Raw genomic sequence first — 24,059 nt, 5'->3', positions numbered from 1 at the left:
AAAAATGGTGATGAACCATCTATGATAGTCGATGAGGGATCATCGAGCAAAGTTGCTGCAAAACAAGAAAGGCCGAAAGTGATAGTACCAGGGGTTGCTAACAAACCCATTGTATTCGTGGAAGGAGCCCGTACAGATCGGGTTATTATTGCACCTGTAATCCAGCTACCGGTCATCAACAACAAAGCCATCCCATGGAGCTATGAACGGGTGACTGTAATGTACAAAGGCAAAGAAATCAAGGAAGAAGTGTGTGAGGTGCAAGGCTTGGCTCGTTCGGGAAGATGTTTTACTCCCGAAGAGTTAAGAAAAACTAAAAATAATCCAATGCCAACAAAGAGAGCTGTGACGGAAGAAGAGGCGGAAGATTTTTTAAGAAAAATGAAACTCCATGATTATTCTATTGTCGATCAATTAAAGAAGACCCCCGCTCAAATTTCATTATTGTCATTACTGATCCATTCAGAGGAGCACCGTCTGGCTTTGATGAAAATCCTGAATGAGGCTCATGTTCCTGAAAAGATCTCTATAAATCATTTGGGAAAAATAGCCAACAGAATCTTTGAGACAAACAGAATTACATTTGCTGATGACGAATTACCTGTGGAAGGTACTGAGCACAACAGAGCTCTTTACCTCACCGTGAAATGTGAAAACTCTGTAGTAACCCGGGTATTGGTTGACAATGGGTCAAGTGCAAATATCTGCCCTCTCTCCACTTTAAGAAAATTAAAAATTAAAGAGGAGATGACAAGAAAAATAGTATTTGCGTACGGGGATTTGACGGTGGAAGCAGAGATTCATTTGGCGACATAGTGTTGGAACTAACAATATGGCCAGTTGAATTTACAATGGAATTCCAAGTGTTGGACATAACTGTTTCTTACAACTTGTTGTTGGGTCGACCATGGATCCATGATGCTAAAGCAGTCCCGTCAACACTACATCAGGCTGTCAAGTTTGAATGGGATCATCAAGAAGTAGTCGTGTATGAAGAAGAAAGTTTAAATGCTCAAAGCAGTACCATTGTACCGGTTGAGGGAACAGAAATTGACCAGGGACCATGAGTATACCAAGTGACCGACACAGTGTCGATAGAGAAAATTCCAGAGGGGAAATACCTTCCAAATCCAAAGATATCCTCTGCATTAGTCATGGTAGCTTATGAAATGTTAGAGAATGGCTTTATACCCGGCAAAGGTCTGGGTTTATCTTTGCAAGGAATTATACAACCAGTATCTCTCCCCGAGAACTGGGGAACATTCGGTTTGGGGTTCATACCCACTGCCAATGACGTGATAAGGGCTAGGAAGCTGAAACACCAAGCATGGGTTCTTCCAAAACCAGTCCCACATCTGTCAAAGTCTTTTGTCAAGACCGGTGCTAAAAATCGCCCGATAACAACAATTCCTAAATCCCGGGTCAATCCTGAGAAGGAATTAATTAAAAGGTTCGAGAAATTGTTTAGTGATGTGAATATGTTGGAAAGCGGAGAAGGGTGTAGCAACGCAGAAGTTCAATTCGTTGGGCCAGAAACAAAGCTCAATAATTGGAAAGCCACTCCTCTCCCAATTCGAAAGGAGTCTTGGTAGTTTATTTTGATTTTCTTTCAGTTTGTTTGGGTTACTTCAGGGTTGTAATCCCAAAGCTTATCTTACAGTTTGTTTGAAGTGTGAAAAACCTTGTTATCTTTCATTCATCCAATAAAAAAGCAGTTTCCTTTTTTATCATTCCTGATAGTTTTCTTTTCTTTTTCTTTCCTCTACAGTTCCTTTTACGCTGGCTCTAGTGATATGGCATGCATGAGGAATCCTCAGCCCCGTCTTAAAAATCAATCTGGTTCCGAAATATTAATTCAAGAAATATATTGTGATTATGAATCAGAATATGATGAAGATGAGGTTTTTGAAGAGATTAGTAAAGAGTTAATTCACTTTGAGGAAAAAATCAAACCTAACTTGAGTGATACCGAGGACATCAATATAGGGGACACGAGTAATATCCGAGAAACTAAAATAAGTGTCCATCTGGAACCAAAGATCCGAGAGGAGTTAATTAAAGCACTCATAGAATTCAAAGATGTTTTTGCATGGTCGTATGACGACATGCCGGGCCTGAGCACTGATTTAGTGGTTCACAAACTGCCCACCGATCCAACGGTGCCTCCTGTCAAGCAGAGGCTGAGAAAATTCAAGCCTGACATGAGTGTGAGAATTAAGAAAGAAATCACCAAACAATTGGAAGCAAAGGTCATTCGAGTCACTCGATATCCTGTTTGGTTGGCTAATATCGTTCCTGTACCAAAGAAAGACGGCAAAATTAGAGTATGCGTCGACTATCGCAATCTCAACAAAGCAAGTCCAAAGGATAATTTCCCATTACCTAATATCTATATTTTGATCGACAATTGTGCCAAGCATGATATAGGGTCTTTCGTGGATTGTTATGCCGGGTATCATCAAATTCTAATGGATGAAGAAGATGCAGAAAAGACGGCATTCATCACACCATGGGGAACTTATTGCTACCGGGTAATGCCATTCGGTTTAAAGAACGCCGGAGCAACCTATATGAGAGCAATGACCACAGTGTTTCATGATATGATACACAAGGAGATTGAGGTATACGTGGACGATGTGATCATAAAATCAAAGCATCAGGCCAACCACGTTGGGGATTTGAGGAAGTTCTTCTTAAGACTTCGCAGGTACAACCTCAAGCTTAACCCTGCCAAATGCGCATTTGGAGTTCCATCTGGAAAGTTGCTAGGATTCATAGTCAGTCGACGAGGCATCGAGCTAGACCCATCAAAAATCAAAGCCATCCAAGAATTGCCACCTCCCAGGAACAAAACTGAAGTAATGAGTTTGTTGGGAAGGTTAAATTATATCAGCAGGTTTATTGCTCAGCTCACAACAACTTGTGAGCCAATTTTCAAATTGTTGAAAAAGGATGCTGCGGTCAAATGGACCGATGAGTGTCAAGAAGCGTTCGATAAAATAAAAGGGTACTTGTCAAACCCACCCGTGTTGGTCCCGCCAGAGCCAGGAAGACCTTTGATTCTTTACTTAACGGTTTTGGAAAATTCATTTGGTTGTGTATTGGGGCAACATTACCTCACTGGCAGAAAAGAACAGGCCATCTACTACCTTAGCAAGAAGTTCACAACTTATGAGGTTAAGTATACTCATTTGGAAAAGACATGTTGCGCCCTAACATGGGTAGCTCAAAAATTGAAACACTATTTGTCATCCTACACTACTTACCTCATTTCTCGGTTGGATCCATTGAAATACATTTTTCAAAAGCCTATGCCAACGGGAAGACTTGCAAAGTGGCAGATATTGCTCACAGAATTCGACATCATCTATGTGACTCGAACTGCAATGAAGGCTCAAGCACTGGCAGGTCATTTAGCCGAAAACCCGGTCGATGAGGAATATGAGCCGTTGAAAACTTATTTTCCTGATGAAGAAACAATGCATATCGACGAGGTGGAGCGAATTGAAAAGCCTGGCTGGAAACTTTTCTTTGATGGAGCCGCTAACATGAAAGGAGTCGGAATAGGAGCTGTAATCATTTCTGAAACAGGGCATCACTATCATGTTACGGCTCAATTGCGATTTTATTGCACCAATAATATGGCTGAATATGAAGCTTGCATTTTGGGGTTAAGGCTAGCCGCAGACATGGGTATCCGAGAAATCTTAGTCATGGGAGATTCGGATCTTTTGGTACATCAAATTCAAGGAAAATGGGAAACCCGAGACTTGAAGCTCATACCATACCGACAATGTCTACATGATCTTTGTCAGCGGTTTCAATCAGTGGAATTCCAACATATTCCAAGAATCCATAATGAGGTTGCCGATGCATTGGCTACCCTGGCATCAATGTTGCACCATCCGGACAAAGCTTATGTAGATCCAATACATATTCAAGTCCACGATCAGCACGCTTATTGCAATATGGTTGAAGAAGAATTTGATGGTGAACCATGGTTCCACAACATCAAGGAGTATATCAGGATGGGGATATATCCCGCACAAGCCACAGGAGATCAAAAGAGGACCATTAGGCGATTGGCAAATGGATTCTTCTTAAGCGGAGGAGTTTTGTATAAAAGAACACCAGATCTTGGATTATTAAGATGCATAGATGCCAGACAAGCTACAGCTGTCATGTCGGAAGTACATTCAGGAGTTTGCGGACCCCACATGAGTGGATATGTGTTGGCAAAGAAAATCCTCCGAGCTGGTTACTATTGGCTTACCATAGAGCGAGATTGTATCAGTTTTGTGCGCAAGTGTCATCAATGCCAAATACACGGAGATTTGATTCATTCTCCACCATCCGAGTTGCACACAATGTCGGCACCATGGCCCTTCGTTGCCTGGGGCATGGATGTGATTGGACCAATTGATCCGACAGCATCCAATGGGCACAGGTTCATTCTGGTAGCTATTGATTATTTTACCAAATGGGTTGAGGCCAAGACATTCAAATCAGTGACCAAGAAAGCTGTGGTCGATTTTGTCCACTCAAATATCATATGTCGATTCGGAATCCCGAAGGTGATCATCACAGATAACGGTGCTAATCTTAACAGCAATTTAATGAAGGAAGTATGTCAACAGTTTAAGATTACACATCGTAATTCTACCCCATATCGGCCCAAGGCGAATGGAGCAGTAGAAGCAGCCAACAAAAACATAAAGAAGATACTTCGGAAAATGATAGAAGGTTCAAAACAATGGCATGAAAAATTACCATTTGCATTATTGGGATACCGCACTACTGCTCGCACTTCAGTAGGAGCAACTCCTTATTTGTTGGTATATGGCACTGAAGCAGTAATTCCTGCAGAAGTTGAGATTCCTTCCCTTCGGATCATCGCCGAAGCAAAGGTTGATGATGATGAATGGGTCAAAACCCGTCTGGAACAGTTAAACTTGATTGATGAAAAACGATTGATCGCAGTATGTCATGGTCAATTATATCAAAGAAGAATAGAAAGAGCATACAACAAAAAGGTGCATCCCCGAAAGTTTGAAGTAGGTCAGCATGTGCTGAAACGTATTCTTCCACATCAGGTCGAGGCAAAAGGCAAATTTGCCCCGAATTGGCAAAGACCATTCATTGTGACCAGAGTATTATCAAATGGTGCACTATGTTTAAAAGATATTGAAGGCAAATGCATAGATATGGCGATCAATTCTGACGCGGTAAAGAGATATTATGCATAAAATTTTTGAATGTTTGTATTTAGCATTATTTCGAAGATTGGAATGACAAAGGCAATTTATTCTGCTATCCAAACACTATACCCTTTGTTTCCCCCCTTTGAGCCATACTTGTTTCTTTCCTACCCCCTCTTGGAAGCAATAAAATATATATATAAAACCTCTTGGAAGCAATGAAAATCAAATAAAAAAAAATATAAAAAATCACTATTATTTAGTGAACTACGTTTGACCTGATTCCTCAAAGAAGGATACGTAGGCGCCTCACGGCTCGGTCATAGGGTGCACAATATACATGATGTGCACAAAAAGTTATGTCAAGCGACCCCAATCAAAAACTGGGGCAGAAATTGTATTGGAAATAAGAAAAAGATTCCAAGAGTTGTAATTTTTAACCCATACCAAGAACCGTTTAGCTTTTAATACCTTTTCCATTTCTAACCCCATACCAAAAAAGACCTTTCGATCAATCTTAGAAAAATTCTGAGACAAGCAAATGAAGATGGTTCATAACACTCTGGTACAAACAAGAAAAGAAAGTAAAAATGAGAGAGTCTTATAGGTGAAAACCCACACGGGCACCATAAGGCGACGGAAGTTGAGAGAAAAGTAAAAATGAGAGAGTCTTATTGGTGAAAACCTTCGTAGGCACCATAAGGCGAAAAGGAAGTGAGAAATGAATAAATGAGGAAGGTTTATCGGTGAAAACTCTTTGAGATATTGCAAGTCCAACAGGTCTGTGAAATGAAAAATGAAGTTGGATTATGGAAATTTTGGCGAAAACAAAAATGAGACAATTGAAAGGAGATTGATTAAAAGACTGGGTTGATTAATCCGAAATGCATACCCTGGTCATTGGTGCTAGTAACTCCAATCAGATAAGTTTTTTATTCTTTCTCCAACAGTCATCCAAACTTGGATTTTTCTTTTCATTCTATAATTGTCGAAATCAGCGTGTTTCGTCACTAATAATCTTACTTTTCTAAAAGCTTTGAGATAAGTTTTATTCCAAACAAATAAGAAGGAATGTCAAGGTATACTACCAAGATTCAAGGTTACAAAATACAGCCACGAAAGGTGGGAGATAAAAGACATGGGTGTAAGAAAGGTGAAATCAAAAGTGGATCAAAAAAGTCAGAAGGGACATATGATTACAGTTAAAAGGGTTTGAAGGAAAACGTACAGAGGGGAAGAAAAACGAAGAGAAGCATCACCATCGGCAAGAATACCCCAGCCAACCACCCTGCTTTAAACTAACGAAGTTTTCTTTGATTTAAAACAGGGGCAAGTACAATATTTGTGTCAAGAAATACCCGGTAGAAAAAAAAGAAGTCAGGCGTCCACCTGGAGAATGAGGATGAAGAATTAAAGAAGTCAGGCGTCCACCTGGAGAATGAGGATGAGAAAAGAAGAAGTCAGGCGTCCACCTGGAGAATGAGGATGAAAATCAAAGAAGTCAGGCGTCCACCTGGAGAATGAGGATGAAAAATTAAAGAAGTCAGGCGTCCACCTGGAGAATGAGGATGAGAATTAAATAAGTCAGGCGTCCACCTGGAGAACGAGGATGAAGAAGTTAAAAAGAAGTCAGGCGTCCACCTGGAGAACGAGGATGAGAAGAAGAAGTCAGGCGTCCACCTGGAGAATGAGGATGAGAATTAAAGAAGTCAGGCGTCCACCTGGAGAATGAGGACAAAGAAAAGAAGAAGTCAGGCGTCCACCTGGAGAATGAGGATGAGAATTAAAGAAGTCAGGCGTCCACCTGGAGAATGAGGATGAGAAAAGAAGAAGTCAGGCGTCCACCTGGAGAATGAGGATGAAGAAAAAGAAGAAGTCAGGCGTCCACCTGGAGAATGAGGATGAGAATTAAGAAGTCAGGCCTCCACCTGGAGAATGAGGACAAAGAAAAAAAGAAGTCAGGCGTCCACCTGGAGAATGAGGATGAGAGAAGAAGAAGTCAGGCGTCCACCTGGAGAATGAGGATGAGAATTAAAGAAGTCAGGCGTCCACCTGGAGAATGAGGATGAGAAAAGAAGAAGTCAGGCGTCCACCTGGAGAATGAGGATGAAGAAAAAGAAGTCAGGCGTCCACCTGGAGAATGAGGATGAGGAAAGAAGAAGTCAGGCGTCCACCTGGAGAATGAGGATGAGAAGTTAAAAAGAAGTCAGGCGTCCACCTGGAGAATGAGGATGAAGAAGAAAAAAAAGAAGTCAGGCGTCCACCTAGAGAATGAGGATGAGGAAAGAAGAAGTCAGGCGTCCACCTGGAGAATGAGGATGAAGAAAGAAAAGAAGCAGTCAAGGCACCCACCTGAAGAACGAGGGAATGCAATTGAAGTGTTGAAATCAAAAGCCCGCTCATATGAAAAAGGAGCACACTTAGAATCAATAAGCAGAGGAGTCCAACAAAATTCCCGGCGAGAAACAACAAGAGTCCCAAAAGAAAATACGGGACACAATGAAAAGGAATACGGAATAAGCCAAATGCCCAAGAGTCACCAAGATATCAAGACAACAAGAAATGCAAGGGCATGACCTAGATAAGATTTTTTTATAATTCCTGTACCATAGTCTAGTTTAGCTTTTTGTATTACCTTTGAAGTAAGGTGTAATAAGGAGGTCAGCAAGCAGTAAAAACAGCACGAAGCAGCAGTAACATCACAGTCCCACGGTAGTCCCAGCTACCCAAAACTTCCCGAACTACATTGACCTGATTCCTTTATAGCCAAGGATATGTAGGAAACCTTTGAAGCAGAGGTTCGGTCAAATCTTTCAAAAATGCTTCCCATGGAGTATTTGAACGGGCAAAAAATCGCTCGTGTCTGCTCACTTTATCTTTGCACGAAAACTCTTCGAGTTTCCGCACAAAGAGGGGCAGCTGTGAGCACGTGATTTTTGCTTTACGAAAACTACTCCAAAATAAATCAAAAAATAAAATAAAATTTTTTACTGTATAATTCTTGAATTTGCGTGGTGTTAAATATTTGTGTTATGTCAGTAAATGTTTACTTTGTCATAATAAATTGAAAATTAAAAAAATATATATATGTTTCATGCATATCTAGGATTTAATTATGCATTTAATAATTGATTCAAAACAAAATCACAAAAAATATGCATTTTTATTTTTTTCGTCATATTAATTGTGTCATTGTATGATTAATGTTTTATCTACGTGTTAATGGTTATTAAAAGATAATTAGTATTATTATTATGATAATTTTGTTTTTATTATTTTTAATTAGGAATTTAATAATTAGGAATTTAATTAGGAAATTAAAAGAAGTAGAAATTAAGTGGGTAAAACGGATCTGGGCCAAAATCCTAAACAAAAAAATCAGGCCCAAACCATTTTTAACACCCCCACTGCCCAATCTAGGCAGCCCAGGTCTGGTCCAAACCAGACGAGCCAAAACGACAGCGTTTGGTCGTGGCTTCTCGGGGACCGTTGGATCAAATCCAACCAACGGTCAAGATCTCACCCCCTTACCCGTAACCCGTAACCCGACCCAGTGACCCGACTCAGCCGACCCTGGCATTAAACCAAACGACATCGTTTGGTTTAATGAATTGATCCTGGCCCTTCATTCTACTTGATCTAACGGTTAGTATCAATCCACCCCACCCCTATATAAGTCCCAAGCCCCTACCCCGGCCCCTAACTGAACACCCCCCCTCCTCTCACTGTTCATCATCTTCCCCAAACCCCACTCCTAACCCTAGCCGCCCTAGGATCACACCGCCTGAAACCCGGCGGCATCAACGCCGCCGGTCACCAAAATAACACCCTAGAATCCCCTGAACATCCTCTACACAGATCTAACATTGGTTTCCTTCGAATCAGGCCCCAACTCTTCGAATCTTAAATCGAAGGTTGGCCTGAAAACCTTACCTTCTCCGATGGCTTCCAAAATAACACCACAACTTCCCCTAGATACCCTCATCACGGATCTGTTAGTTGCATGGCTCGAGTCCTACTGGAACTGCTCGAATCTTCATTTGAAGATTCGAGTAAAACTTGAACCTATCCCAACCTACCTAAAACTAACACCAAATGATCCCTAGGCCACCCTCACCCTTGTATCATATTTGGTTCTCCTCGAATCTGACCAGAAATGGTTAAATCCCAAATCGAACCTTCAGGAGCCCTAAATACCAAACTTCTGGATTTTTGTCCAAATTGATTAAAAGATTGAGGTTTAATCGACCTTAGTCGAAGTATTTTCAGTGGAAAATACTTCGAATAAGGTCTGTTTGATTTCAAACAAAATACGAATCCAAGTTGAGTCCAAGTCGGAATGTATTTGAAGGGTCAGAGGTATTTTTTCTATTTCTCATGTGTATTCTACGTGTATTGTATGGTTGTTTTCATTAGTCTGTTTAATTTTTCATAATTTTCTAGTCAATTTTGTTATACTGTCCCCTACCCGTCTACTTGATTCCTAAAGTGAAATGTTTCTGTTGGTTATGTTTGTTTACAATGTGTGTAATCGACTCGATTAAGTTCGTCGATTAGTTACATTATGAATCCCCGTTTATGATAATACATTGTAATAACCTGCTCACCTGTTTTGATTGACTATTATCATGTTGTTGTAATCAGTTAGTTAGTCCTTGCTAATTAGTTGGTTCTTGTTTAATAAGTCAGAAAGTTTATCAAACATTTGAGTATTAATTTCTGAGCAGTTGGTTTCAGGTAGTGTCAGTATACTGACAATGCCCCTGCATTCATACATATTTCAAATTTAGTTTGAATTGTTCTATTGAATTCTGTGTGATGTTGTTGAGATGTTAGGTAAATTCAATTTCACAATTGTTGGGTAGATACAACTGTGTTAGGAACTTAAGAGAATTGGTATTAGCTGTTTTAAATCAGGTTGATAATTAGGTTTGAACAGATTTTTAAATCTGTTTCATAATAGATTTTGATCTTGTATTAATGGGCAGTAATAACAGTAGGATTTCAGGGCATTTCTGGGAATGAAACAGTAAAAAACAGTGTTAGTGCTAGTGTGCTGGAAGTGGAATGTAATGGCTATAATTTAAGATACTAATGGGAAACAAAGGGTAATGGGGCTGCTTAAAATCAGGATAGGATCATATAAAGTATTAAAAAGTAGTTTGTAGTGGAACTTTCTGTTTTTTAAAAAGAATAAAGGGGTCCAAGAAGCACTTAAAAGTATAGGACCAGCCCTGTATAAATACAGGGAGCTGGACAGCTTAATAGGAAAAAAAACTTGAAGAGAGTTTGAGAGTTTTTCAGAGAGGGAATTGGGACTGATTTAGGGCAGTTTTCAGAAAAGAGGGCAGATTTTAGGAGATTGGAAGAGGAAATTGAGAGAGAAAAAATCTAATTTTTAAGGCATTAGGGAATACACTCAGAGATAAACACAGAGAGATATACAGAAGGAAAAAATAAAATTTGAGAGAGGAAAATCAAGAAGAAACAGAAATCTGAAAAGGAAGATAGAAAGAAAGGAAAACAGAAACATTAAAACAGAATTCTACATCGGAAGTTAGTATTGAAGCTGATTCTGTGTTTTGAAATTGAAAGCTTTTTCAGTCTGCTTTGTTCTAAGTCTCAAAATCAGAAATATTATTCTTTGTATTAAATCTGTCCGGATTTGTTCGATCTCATTCTTCAGTTAAAAATCTGAAATTTCTTAAAAGTACTGTCACTGTGCATCTGGGTTCCTCGGGTCTTATTATTGCTCAAATCTATGGGAATACTGGTATTCTGTTGATTTTGTTACTGCTGCAACTGTTGAAATTTACTTCTCCTACCTTCATTTCCAGTTACATATCTCTTAAATTCTATGTTGGAAAGAGATTCAACATGACAAATGAATGAATTTCAAATTGAAATGCTGCCTTCTATCATTTAAGTTTAAACATTTAAATTTCAGCTTTGGTTTCATGTTGGATAACCAGTAGTGAGTTCGACTTGACGGCTACAAGTTAATTGTCTTATTTTTAAATTCATATAAAAACTTTGTAATAATGTTATCCATGTTGAAATTTCATTAGTTTAGTTATCTTTAAGTTGTGTAAATACGAAGCATGGCAGAAAGTTGGCTTTTAGTTACAATTTATGGTATTGTTAGATAGGTATAGCATAATATGGAATTATCAAAGAAAATATGCTATTAGTTTATTTTGTTAGTTAATTAGTTGTTGTTTAAAGCTAGATGATGATTGGTTGCAATTTGCTATCTTTTGGCATAACATTGGTTGTGTTCATAATTTATAGTTGAAAGACGCGTTAGTATAATCCGTTATGTTCACGATGTCAAATATGGTAAGTAATATTGTATGCAATATCATTTCATTAAGTCAACTAGACTTGTTCTCTTTCTTAATAATAAAGGGCTTAGGAACTTATACAATGTGAAAGTTAATAGTTAGTAATAATTCACATAGATTGAGAATCAAATTGGTTTGATTATATCTATATCTATCCTAACTCAATCATAGGCATAATTAATTAAATTAATTTCGTCTATTAAGATTAAAACAAGTATATGAGAATAAGATGAGATGTACGAACACCAATTGCAAAACTTTATATCAATGGTAATTATTAATAGAACTTGCACTAAATAAAAAAAAAAGTTCTTGAAAAATATTCTTTCCTTTATAATTCATTTTCAGTTTCATATACAATTCATTCTTTGGCATATATATATATGTTATATTTGTTAAAAATAGTATTAATCATATTTTTATTCTGTTCTTTGAATTTGAATAGTTGGAATGAATATAATTTATACTCGGAAATTATAATCGACGGGCAACCTTTAATAGATTGTGAATTCTTTTCAAAGAATTTATAGGCCTCTAAAATGGGAGTTCTTATGATTTCCACATAAAAAATATATGAATATAATAAACAATTTGTGGAAAATCCCTAATACCATTACAAGTATTTTGCGCAATTAGGGATGCGTTCGCGTACCCTGATTATATTTTTAAAAGCAAATTCGGATTATGCGTACGCGCAATTTCGAGCAAATATTTAGGAAAAGGATTTTTCCAAAGGCGTTAAATCAATTTCATAAAAAACCCGAGATGTGCGGTTCACTATTTAAGAAAAACCAATTTTCCTGATTCGACACGATATTCGAAAAAAAATAATTGTTTAATAAATATATTATCAAAAGTTATTGTGTACACGTACGCGTGACATAAATCCGCAGTTTTAAATCTATAACACAAATATACGTACGCGTAATTCGTTTCAAAGAAGGGTCCTTAATCACAATAAGTATAAGCGGTAGTAAAATCACATAACAAAATATATTTAATAAAATCAAGATAATTAAGCCAATAATAAAAACAGTTAAGCGACCGTGCTAGAACCACGGAATTCAGAAATGCCTAACACCTTCTTCCGGATTAACAGAATTCCTTACTCAGGATTTCTGGTTCGCAGAATAATAAACAGAGTCATATTCTCCTCGATTCAGGGATTAAAATTGGTGACTTGGGACGCCTTAAAATTCCCAGGTGGCGACTCTTAAATAATTAAATAAATTCCGTTTCGACTGTCCTTCAATTGGAGAAAACTCCCCACGCGCCCCGCGAGCGCGGTAAAAAGGAGGTGCGACAATGTCAATGATGGCCTTCGACGCTGGGTCAAATTCCTTGTCCTCACAAATCATTCTGATTACCGGCCCGTTGTTGTGGGACGGCAGTTGATTGTTAGTCACATTGGGAAAATCTTCATCCCTTAGCATTATCTTCTTTTGTTCTATCAAGTTCTCCACGGCTCTCTTCAGAGTCCAACAATCATCTGTGTGTGCCCTTCTGCCCCTGAGTGATAGGTGCATCGGGTACCAGCTCTGTAAGCGGGCGATGCTGGGTTTTGCCTGGTTAGAGAAATAGGCTGTAGTAGGCCCATTTGAACAAGCTTTAGTAATAGGCTGGAGTAGGGTTCGCCAATTGGTGTAAAATTTGGCCTATTTGGTGGTTCACGAGGGTGGAAATTGTTTTGTGGAGGCTGGGGGTTGTAGTGGTTTTGGTATGGAGGCTAGTTTCTAGAAAATGGAACTTGGTTCCGATTGGCTTGTTGTTGTGTCCGAACATAAGGTTGAGCATTCATGACCATGTATGGCTGAGGAGTATAGGCTACGTCTTGGTAGGGGTAATAGTGTTGCGGGGACCTTTTCTGAGAAAAGGGATCTGGGAGTATGGTGTTTTCTTGCACCCGACGCTGCCATGGATGTTTCTTCCTTTTGCTTACCCTTCGCTACTCCTCCAGACCCACCCTGAATGGCCTGGGAGGTAGCTCTGATGGTGGATTGACTTAGAATTTGACCCGTTTTCAACCCATTTTCCACCATTGCGCCAATCTTGATATCTTCAGCGAACGGTTTACCCATTGCGGACATCATATTTTGGAAGTAGTTATCTTCATGAGCTTGGAGGAAAACTGTGACCATTTCAATCTCATCCATCGGGGGCTTTATCCTGGAGGCCTGTTCACGCCATTTAATTGCGTACTCTCGGAAGCTTTCTGAGGATTTCTTCTTCAAGTTTGTCAATGAGTTCCTATCTGGTGCAATATCAATGTTGTACTGGAACTGCCTGACGAAATCTCTAGCCAGGTCATCCCAGATGTGCCAGCGGGATATATCTTGGTCCATGTACCACTCAGATGCGATGCCAACTAGACTTTCTCCGAAATAGGCCATGAGGAGTTCTTCCTTCCCACCGGCTCCTCGCAGCTGGTTGTAATATCTCTTGAGATGAGCAATAGGATCACCGTGTCCATCATACTTCTCAAATTTTGGGGTTTTGAATCCCAATGGCAGATGCACATGAGGGAACATATATAAGTCGGCATATGATACATTTTTCTGTCCACTCAAGCCTTTTATGCTTTTGAGACTCTGTTCTATACTCCTCATCTTCTTCGCAATCTCTTCTTGCTTAGGAGTTTTGGTGATCTTTTCTTACCCTGCAGTGAACTCATATCGGGGTGGTTGAGGATAAGTATAAGTGGGAAACTGAGGAGATTCCATTGGGAATGTGTGTGTTTGGAAGGTGAAAGCTGAGGGGTCAACACTAAGCCTGGGCAGTATGGGCTGTGCCGTAGCCGAGCAAGGTGGAGCGGTGAAGATATTTGAGGCTGCACCGGACATTAACACTTGGGGGCGAACCTCAGAAGGTGTTCCCACAAAATGAGCCGAGATAGTTGGGTGTCCTAGTGGTGTATTTGGGTGACTGATCGGGACAGTGGAGGTACCTCTTGCTCTAGGAAAGAGTTCGGGGAATCCCGGGATTGCGCTTGGTTGCTCTATTCCATTTGCCCAAGCGTCCCACATTTCCATAACCCGAAGATGCCGGATTCTATTTTCTTCGGCAGCTGCCGATTCTGAGGTCGGGATGCCTGAGATTAGACTATCATCCATGATGGGAATTGTTGGCTAGGTCATTTCTGAAGACATTTCGATGCTCCCTTTTGATCTCATAAAGTATGGATGCGAAGCCAGATTATCACAAAAACCAACCACCGTTCTATAAAAACCTGTGCTGATTAGTAACAGCAACAAACGGTTAGTTTGAAACAAATAACAGATAGTAATCGCACGTTGGGGTGTGATGCACCTAAACCGTTAAAAGTTGTTTCTACATGGTTTGCAACGGTTGCATGCTTCATCACGGCTTTACTTATTCCTTCCATTTTCTTCATTCCACTTCCACTAATTCCTTTTCATTTCTCTCTCTCTCTCTCTCTCTCTCTTTTTATTCTTACCTTTCTTTGCTTCACTTCTCTTTTGTTTTTATCCTCTCATTTCCCTCTCTTGATTTGCCATTGTTTCCTCCTCACGGTTTCTTATTTTCTCTCTTTTCTTTTCTTTTATTTGTTTTTCTTTCTCTCTTTTTTTTCCTTTTCCTTTCTTGTTTCACTTTTCTTTCTTTTGGTTATGGTCGAATCCTATAGAGATTGCCTACGTATCATGACCCTGCATGAATTAGATCGAGCGTAGTTTTGGAAGAAATATCAAAATATTTTGGGATTTTTAAATTTTTCATAAAAAGAAAATTCTTTGATTACAATGACTCAAAACTAATAGACTTGAAAAGGAAACCAACACACTCTATAGCAAGATGACAATACAAACTCAAGAACCGACTAACAGTCTCTGACAGAAAGAAAATATAGACTCGGAAATAAACTGACAAACTCCAACAGAAACAGACTCAAGTGAAAATCAGGAATAAATTAATGCTCCTAGGGCCCGCGGGACTTCATTCGGCCTCACCGCGGGCCTATGTGAGAGACCCCCTTGCATCCGCTCCAAATCACTCATTATCTGGCGGACGAAAGTCATCACTGCAAACAAGAAAGTGGTACGAGTCATGTCCTCACACGCTTGGCATTTCACGATAATATAGTCAGCAATGGCTCTGATCCTCTCTCGGATTCTGTCCTTTTCCTGAAGCAACTGCCCTATCTACTGATTCCGAGCTTCTAACACTTGAGAGTCATGAAGGTGTTGATTTTGCAATTGTTGTATTCCTTCCTCCATCTGAGCGATCAAATCATAACAGTGTTCCCTATCAGCTCTGAAGTCTTCATCCTGCTTGGATGCCTCATTCTCAAGAGTAGTTACCTTTCTTCTCAGGCTGGTGATTGTCCCTTCATACTTTCTCTTCTTTTGTTGCACAAACTGTGTCCGACCTTTTGCATTCTCCACTAATTGAGCCCAGGCTTTTGCTAGACTAGCCTCAGACTTTTCTAGGTCATCTTGACACTCAAGGGCTTTCTTTTTTAGACTGTTTATAAGCCTTTCATCCTCTCAGCTTCTTTCCGGGTTTCTAGCAGCTATTTTCATCTTTCGGATTGGAGCTTTGAGGGCTTCATTTTCTTGAGTTATCTTTTTTTTCTCCCTCATCTGCGGCGGCTTGCAAACCATTTTCAAACTGAAGGTCCATGACTTGCCTTTCCAACTGGCTTAATTTAGCCCTGTAGCTTTCTTCTTTTGCCAACCAGCCTCATTGCTCTTGCGAGTCGCTAGTAAATTGTTGAACATGGGCTCTCTTAGCAGGTCTCTCAGGAATCTGAAATCTTTTACCGAACTAAACAATGTACTTAGGGTCCACTTCACCTCTAGCTAGATCTCGCACCATGGTCTTAGGTTCAAGAAATCTACATTCATTCCATACCTGGCGAATTCTTCCTTCTGGAAATACGACTTTTGGGTCCAATTCAATAACATGCTTACTCAAATCTTCGTCATGGGGAACGGTTTGAAATCTTCCTAATTGATGCAAAACCCTGTGGGGAGCATATGGTTGGATGCTCCGGATGCCCATCAAGAGGAGATAACACACTTCAGCTGACATGTATACCGCTTCGGTGACAGGAAGCCATCCGAATGCCCACTCAATTTTATCGGTAGTCAAGGAGCTCAGACGTGCGAACCAAGCTTCAGTGCCCACGAGGAATTCAGTACCCACTACTTAGCTTTCAAATTCTTCAATGCAACTCAAACCGGTCATACCGTAATTCATATACCCAACCCGGTGGTAGAGATGTTCCTGTATCCATATTTGTAGTAACAGATTGCAGCCTTGGAAGAACTTTCCCACTTCCCAACAGGTAGTCAAGGCTCGGTAGATTTCAGATAAGATCAGGGGAACCACAGTGGCGTTCGCTTTCTTGATTGCAACATCGATCATTCCTGCAAGACCTACCTCTATATTACCATCTTTTCGCGGGCAGACCATAACACCCAAGAATTCTACCATAAAAGCCAAACCCCGCCTTGCCTCCCATTTATCTTTATTCCCGGCATGGGTCATACCAGTGTTCGGCTCTTCAAAACCTCGGGGGTTTTCATAGCGTTGATACAGGAACTGGAGGGTGCAATATCCTTCAAATAAATTTCCATCCTGGATATCCCGACTAATACTTAGTAGATCCAAAAATCTGTGGGGAGATACCGGTCTTGGCGACAGTGGATATTGACTTCTAAGGTTTCCATTAAGGCCCGTATAACCCGCAACTTCCTCCAGCGTGGGTGTGAGCTCAAAGTCCGAGAAACGGAACACATTACGAGTTGGGTCCCAAAAAGGTACTAAAGCTTCAATTATTTCCAACCTTGGCTTGATGTTCAACAGTTCGACGAGGCCCCCCAGAACCTTTACCACAGTTTCTCTACTGCCTTTTCCTAGATTATTCCACCACATGTGGAGCTGTAAAGAGATCTCTTTAAGGGCTGTGAAGGGTTCAATTTCATTTGTGCTCATCCTGCACGTTTATTAAAGTGATTTAATAACTCATTTTGACCCAAAAGAGTAAAACCATTTTTCAAAATTTTACTTAAAACATAAAACTCGGTTTGGTAGATACAGCCTTTCAGCACTTCGGGGAAGAAGATTTTAAGGCTGTGCCGGCTAACCGGTAGAAAAATAAAAAAAAATGACTAAAGGTGGATGTTAATGCAAAAACAACCTTTCGACGCCCTTTTGGGGACATTCGGCTTATTTTAAACAAGAATGGCATCACCCTGCTTATTCGTGACAAACTATGATTTGTTATTTTTGGGCTATTTCTGCAAAAAGGGAGTTGGACCCGATGGGGGTTGCCTACGTATCCCACATCTGTTGAGAATCAAACTGGCGTAGTTCAGGAAGATTTGACAAAAATGAAAACCAGCTAATTCTAAAGACAAAACTTTCTTTTTCTTTTCTTTTTTTTCAAAATTTTGGCAGAGTTTCGGTATATTTTGGACACTGATTTCTCAAAACAAGTAACTATCTCTCTGAGCCCTCACATTGCTATTTTCTTTTCCCAATTTCTTCTATTACCCACAAGCCGGTCAACATGCAAATCCGAAGCAAATAAATGTACAAGTAGCAAGTAGAATGCATCAAGATGGTCTTTAAATTTCAGGTACACCTATCCTAGACAGACCCAACCCCTGTGTTGAGCCTCCTAAGTCAAATGCACGTGATGAAAATAAATGTTCCTACTAAGGATCCGGCATGAGACTTTGTTATTCCAGGTTTAAAACCTGGGTTTATTGTTCTATACCTGACTTTGTTATTTAGAAGACTCAGAGAGAGGAAGGGTTTCGTAGCAGTTTATATACAGTTCACAGAATATCAAAGCGACAAAAACATTTAGCACATTAGGCACAAACATGTAGGAAAATCAGATAACAGATAAAGCCAATCATAACAGCTATTCTAAGCTTGAATTATCGAACCCTGAACCAGAAATTCTGGGTTCGGATCCCCAGCAGAGTCGCCAGAGCTGTCACACCTCCTTTTTTACTCACCCGAATGTGGTACAAGGGAGTTTTTCCATTTTAAGTGACATTATTCGATATGGGATTATTTATTCATTTTTTGTTCAGAGTCGCCACTTGGAAAGGTTTGTTTTCTGGTGTCCCAAGTCATCGGTTTATTTTAAATCCCAAATCGACGAAGATTTCGACTTTACTTTTGAAGTTTGCGAACTAGAAATTCTGAATAAGGAATTCTGTTAATATGAGGGAAAGTGTTAGGCACCCTCGGATTCCGTGGTTCTAGCATGATCGCTTAAACTATCATAATAGGTCTATTATCTGATTTTAATACATGTTTTAACCTATGGTATGGTTTTACAAATTATTAACTGCTTTTAATTATTTTAAAGAAGATTTAACGTTGTTTAAAACATATCTTTGGATCACACCACATGAAATGTACCCGCAATCTGAAACGCTTCTTATTCAACGTTGTTGAGATTTGAATTTGTGTCATATGAAATGCACACCCGAGTTCAGGAAGGTAATGTTATTAAAATAACGCGCCTAAAGCAACTACGTGTTTTAAACTTTGCGAGGGGCATAGAAAATTTGCTAAATGGCGCGCCTCGAGCTCTAAAAATTTTAAAAGAAAAAATCAAACGAGGGCCAAGCATTTAAGATTTTATTTGGCGCGGCACACCTCAATTCCATTTAAAAGGGTATTCAAACTAAAGTTCGGAGGGCCATAGACTATTTGTATTATCTAATATGGCTCACTTACAATCTAATTAAAAAAAGCCCAATTAATTAATTAAGGAAAAATCGAAGAACTTCTACTTATTTTAACTAAACATTCTGGTCTGCTGACTAATTAACGATCATTGAACTAAAGGGCATTGGACTCGAAAATCCAATTCACGGCTGATTCCGAGCTTGGGCCCAAAGAACCCAACAGCTGAAATGGACTTCAAACGCCACTGAAACCACTAAAGGCCCAAAATGAAACCCAAAGGAGAACCTCTTTTGGATATAAAACGGATGCTGGGACTCAAGATCGAGTCCCTGCAAGGGCATGAAAATGCACAAATTTCCAATTGAACTTCTGATTTAACTACTCTAACAAGGATGATCATATAAGCATTATAATCTAAGATCTTACAATAAACCAATCGTACTAAATTTAACTTCCAGCAATGACACTATCCGGACTAACAATTAAATTCCCCCTTTACATGAACCCCACAAATCGCATCAATACTTCTCAATACAGCTCAACATTATACTCTTGGTCAAAAAAAATGCAAAAGAGTACTAAGGGTGCATTGCTAATCATAACTAGTTCTAGATCATGATTCAACACACTTGGATAAAATTAAGTGGTTCAAGCTAACTTTTGGGAGATTTTCAAAAGACCAAAATTATACCAAATTTCCATTTGAAACTCAATTATTTAAAGAAAGAGGTCTCAGAATGTCTCACGAGAAAAGGACCTAAATCAAGTTTCGAGCAATATAGAGGCAAATCTTAAACATGATTACTAGGATACCAATGAAACCAAATCCAACAGACATATGATCTACATCCACATGATTCTAACTCATGACCATGGAATCAAAAGAAACAGAACAGTTTCAACCATTTGAACACATCAATCTCAGTCCATAGTTAAGTACAAATGCAACATACTACTGCAGGTTACTTTCACATACACCATTTCAAAGAAAAGAGAACTTTATTAACATTTATAATTCAAAGACTAATTACAGAACATGGAAAATAGTAAAAAACAGGGGAAAATCATCTTTGAATGCAGTCTTCATTTAACAGAACTTCAACTTTATTACTTGTTCAAAAATCATTCCTCAATCATGAGCTAAGAAGGTACCTGGGAAAGCAAAAATAACAGGAAAGGAAGGGAATCAGCAATAGGAGGACAGTGTCAGCAGCAGAAATCAACTCAACCAGCAATATAACAGAGTTTCCCAAATATTAAACTCGAAACAGCTTTACAATATCCAAATTTCAACTCATTTCAACCCAAAAGGACTCAGGAATTGTTTCAAAGATCGAAAACTTCAAAATCCCCAAAGAAATCAATGGAACATTGTTTTTACTAGAAATTTCAGCCGTCTTGCTATTTTTGATTTTTCTAGCTCTTCTCCCCCCCTCCACTTCGCTTTTTTAGCTCTTGTTAGCAATGCCTTTATAGGCAAGCTACTAGGGCAGCAGTAATAGGCTGAGTTTTGCATTTTGATCCCTTTGTGAATTTTCATTTTTGCTACTTAGTCCCTAAACTATTGACTTGCTTGCCAAGCAAGTCTGTTTTTCAGCTTCTAAGAAGCTTCCTAAGCAGTTATTGCAAGATTCCCTAAGTGAACTACCCCAATTATCCCCCTAGTTACCCTGAAAATTACCCTTGGACTAAAATAGGTCATGGGTCTAATTTGACCCAATTTTCTAAACCAAAGTGAGTCAGACTTTAACCCAAGCCCAACCCCACAAGATCAGGAGCCCAAACAGCCTCAATTCGCATTTGCCCCATTATCGAATTGCAACCCACGATAGCACACACTGACAATTGAAAGAAGTTAGCCTAAATGACTTACTAATCTAACATTAACCCAAACTAACCCCTTTAAGTTAATTAGCTTACTGCCTGTTAAGAAAACGACACCATTTGCTCATGCGTGACTCAAAGAAATTCCGGGACAAAATGAAAAGAAGAGAAGAAGGAACTGAGCATGGAAAAGAACACTGAAGGAAAGATTAAACCAAAAACAAAAGAAAAGATACCTATTACAGTTCGGACCAAGAAGAGATAGGCGTGAATCTTCAAATCTTCGGATTTCCGGTCAAATATGATATTAATCGCTTGTTCTCATAGAAAACAAATGAATAAAATCATATTAGACCCGAATAGTCTGCAGAATCTCGATTGGGGTTCTAGGTTCGACTTTATGATCTAATATTTGAAGAATTATAGAACGATTCAAAGGAAAAGAAACACAGATTGAGGAAGAGGATGAGGGGGATTCTATGGTATTATTTTTGTGGTGGTTGGTAGTGGCGCCGCCACCGGAGAACATCATGGCGGCACTAAGGTTTCATGTTTTGATTTGAAATTCGACAAATTCTGGGTGGATTTAAGGAGAAGAGTTCGAGGATTTCGGATGTGGAGGTGGAGGAGAGTACTTAGTATTGATTTCAGGGCGATTGGATGCCGGCCGGTGGTTTTAGGGCAGAGCTCGACGGAGTCTCTGAGGGGTGTGTGTGAGAGATGAGAGAGAGGGGTAGGGGGTCATCGGACAGTTATATATTATTTGGGCTCAGTTCCGGACCATTCGATCAAGTGAGATCGACGATCCTGATCAAGGGCGATCGAAACGGGGTCGTCTGGTTCCTGAGTAGGGCAGACCGAGTAGGGAACACAGGTTTGGGCTGGTTTGATGGGTATTTGAGGGGGAAAATGATTTTAGGCCTGGGGAATTTAATTAAAACGACCCAAATAAGAACTTCTCTTGCTTTTAAATCCTTTTCTCTTTTTCAATTTCAAAATTACTTTTCTTTTCAAAATTAAAATAAAAACTAATATTAACCTACCACATTATATCAAATGTTCAACATAATATTTACGAAAAATCAAATAACTCCTAAATTAAAAGAAAAACTACAAAATTCAAAATTAAAGAGCTAAAAATCAAGAACTATTTTTTTTTTTGTGATTTTTATATATTTTATAGAACAACTAAATTACCAATTAATTCAAAAATGTAAAATTAAATCCTAAATGCAAATGCAATATATTTTATATTTTTCATGAGTTAAATAAAATTAAACATGCACATAAAAATGCAAACAATCAGAAAAATTCTACAATAATTCCTAAAATAACAAATGATTAAAAGAAAAAATCTAATTTTGAAATTCTGTAAGAGTAGCTCATGTGAGGCAAAAATCACATGCCCACATCCATGCTTGCTGAAATTTATCATTCCATCGCAGACGATCTTGGGAATAAAGGTTCATCAATCAAGATAAGGGTAGCTCCTCTCGCATCTCCTGGCACAAGCGCCGAAGGCAAGCTACTGTCCTCCACATTGAAGGACTTACTTGTGCCAGGCATACCTGGTAACAGATGCAAAACTCGATGATGATGGACTCAAGCTCTCCACTTAGAGAAAACAGCCCCAAAGTAAAGGGATACAGATAAAAATACGAAAAACCCTTCGTGGGTAAAGATACTCACTCCGCTAGATTAGAAGCGATAATATCTAGATCCTGGCAATTGCAGTCTTCCTTCATAGCAGGAATACTTAAAGAACTGATGGAAGAAGGGTATAGGCTAATAGACCATGTACGAGGGTAAGCGGAAGGATACTTCTCGTCGAAGTCTTTAGTTTTGACAAGACTCTTTGGGGTGATGGTGCTCACCGTAGGAGGAGCAGTGTCATCAGCCTTATCTTTAGTCTTTGAGGAACTAGGGTTTTTTTAAGAAGAGGCCATTTTTTATCAGAAAAGGAGAAAAGTTTTTTTCAGGAAGAAGGTTAAACAAAGCTTGAAGACAAAGTATGAGTTGAGTAAAGAGAGTTGGAGATATGAGTTGAGTAAAGAGAGTTGGAGATAGTTTGAAGAATTATGAATTATAAATGAAGAACTTTGATGCGTATAAATAAAGGAGTAGGCGGCTAAAATCATGGCCATAATTGCCTTGATAAACGGCAAAAGTGATGGTGAATCGTGGGATGACGTGTGTTTGAGGCATTAAATGAGATGAGACATGCATCTAATTAATCGTCAAAAACATTCTAGACGGTGTCAAAGAATTTCTCGCCATGAAAGATATCTCTATCAACTTCTCGGTGACACAAAATTATTCCACCGAAAAGCAAGGGGACTATCTATATGGGGTAAAATATTTTCATATTTAATGATCGCATGAGAAAGCAACACATGAAACCGAAGATAGAAGATAGCAGAACCCGGAGGCAATGATCATGCTTGTCATCGGAGAGAATGATACTCATAAAAACAAAATAAGTGATGCGACCCGGTAGCATTCAATAAAGAATATTCTACATCATTAAGTGCATGATCTGTTACAGAGAATATGACACTCACTATCCACCGTTACATATTATTCAATTGCCCTCATAATTATCATTACAGAGGATCTTAATCCTAGGACCTTGTTCCCTAGGGTGTAACTATATATAGTGAGCTCTATCATTATTTTAAGAACACGAATTTTCTGACAAGCATATAGTATATATCATCAAAAGCTCAAATAATAGTTTACTTTCTTGCTTATTTGCAGTGTTATTGCCCCCGGTAGCTCTACGCCCGGAACAAAGATATTTGTCTTTTATTTTCGATTTTAAGGGTAAGTCTTATATTTTTGTCTAATTCGTCTATTATTTTTGGATCAAATTAATTTGCTTATCTATAAATCACGTATAAATTCAACTGTACCGTTTAACGGGTAAACAGTTGAGTGGGGAAACAATTGTAATTCAAAAAGTGAAAAAGAGAAAAAACTCCGAGGAAGCTGGCATTATTGTCTATCTGTTGTTGTAATT

The sequence above is a fragment of the Nicotiana tabacum genome, chromosome 16, assembly GCF_000715075.1.
Source record: "Nicotiana tabacum cultivar K326 chromosome 16, ASM71507v2, whole genome shotgun sequence".
NCBI lineage: Eukaryota > Viridiplantae > Streptophyta > Magnoliopsida > Solanales > Solanaceae > Nicotiana > Nicotiana tabacum.
This window is presented reverse-complemented; position numbering follows the sequence as displayed.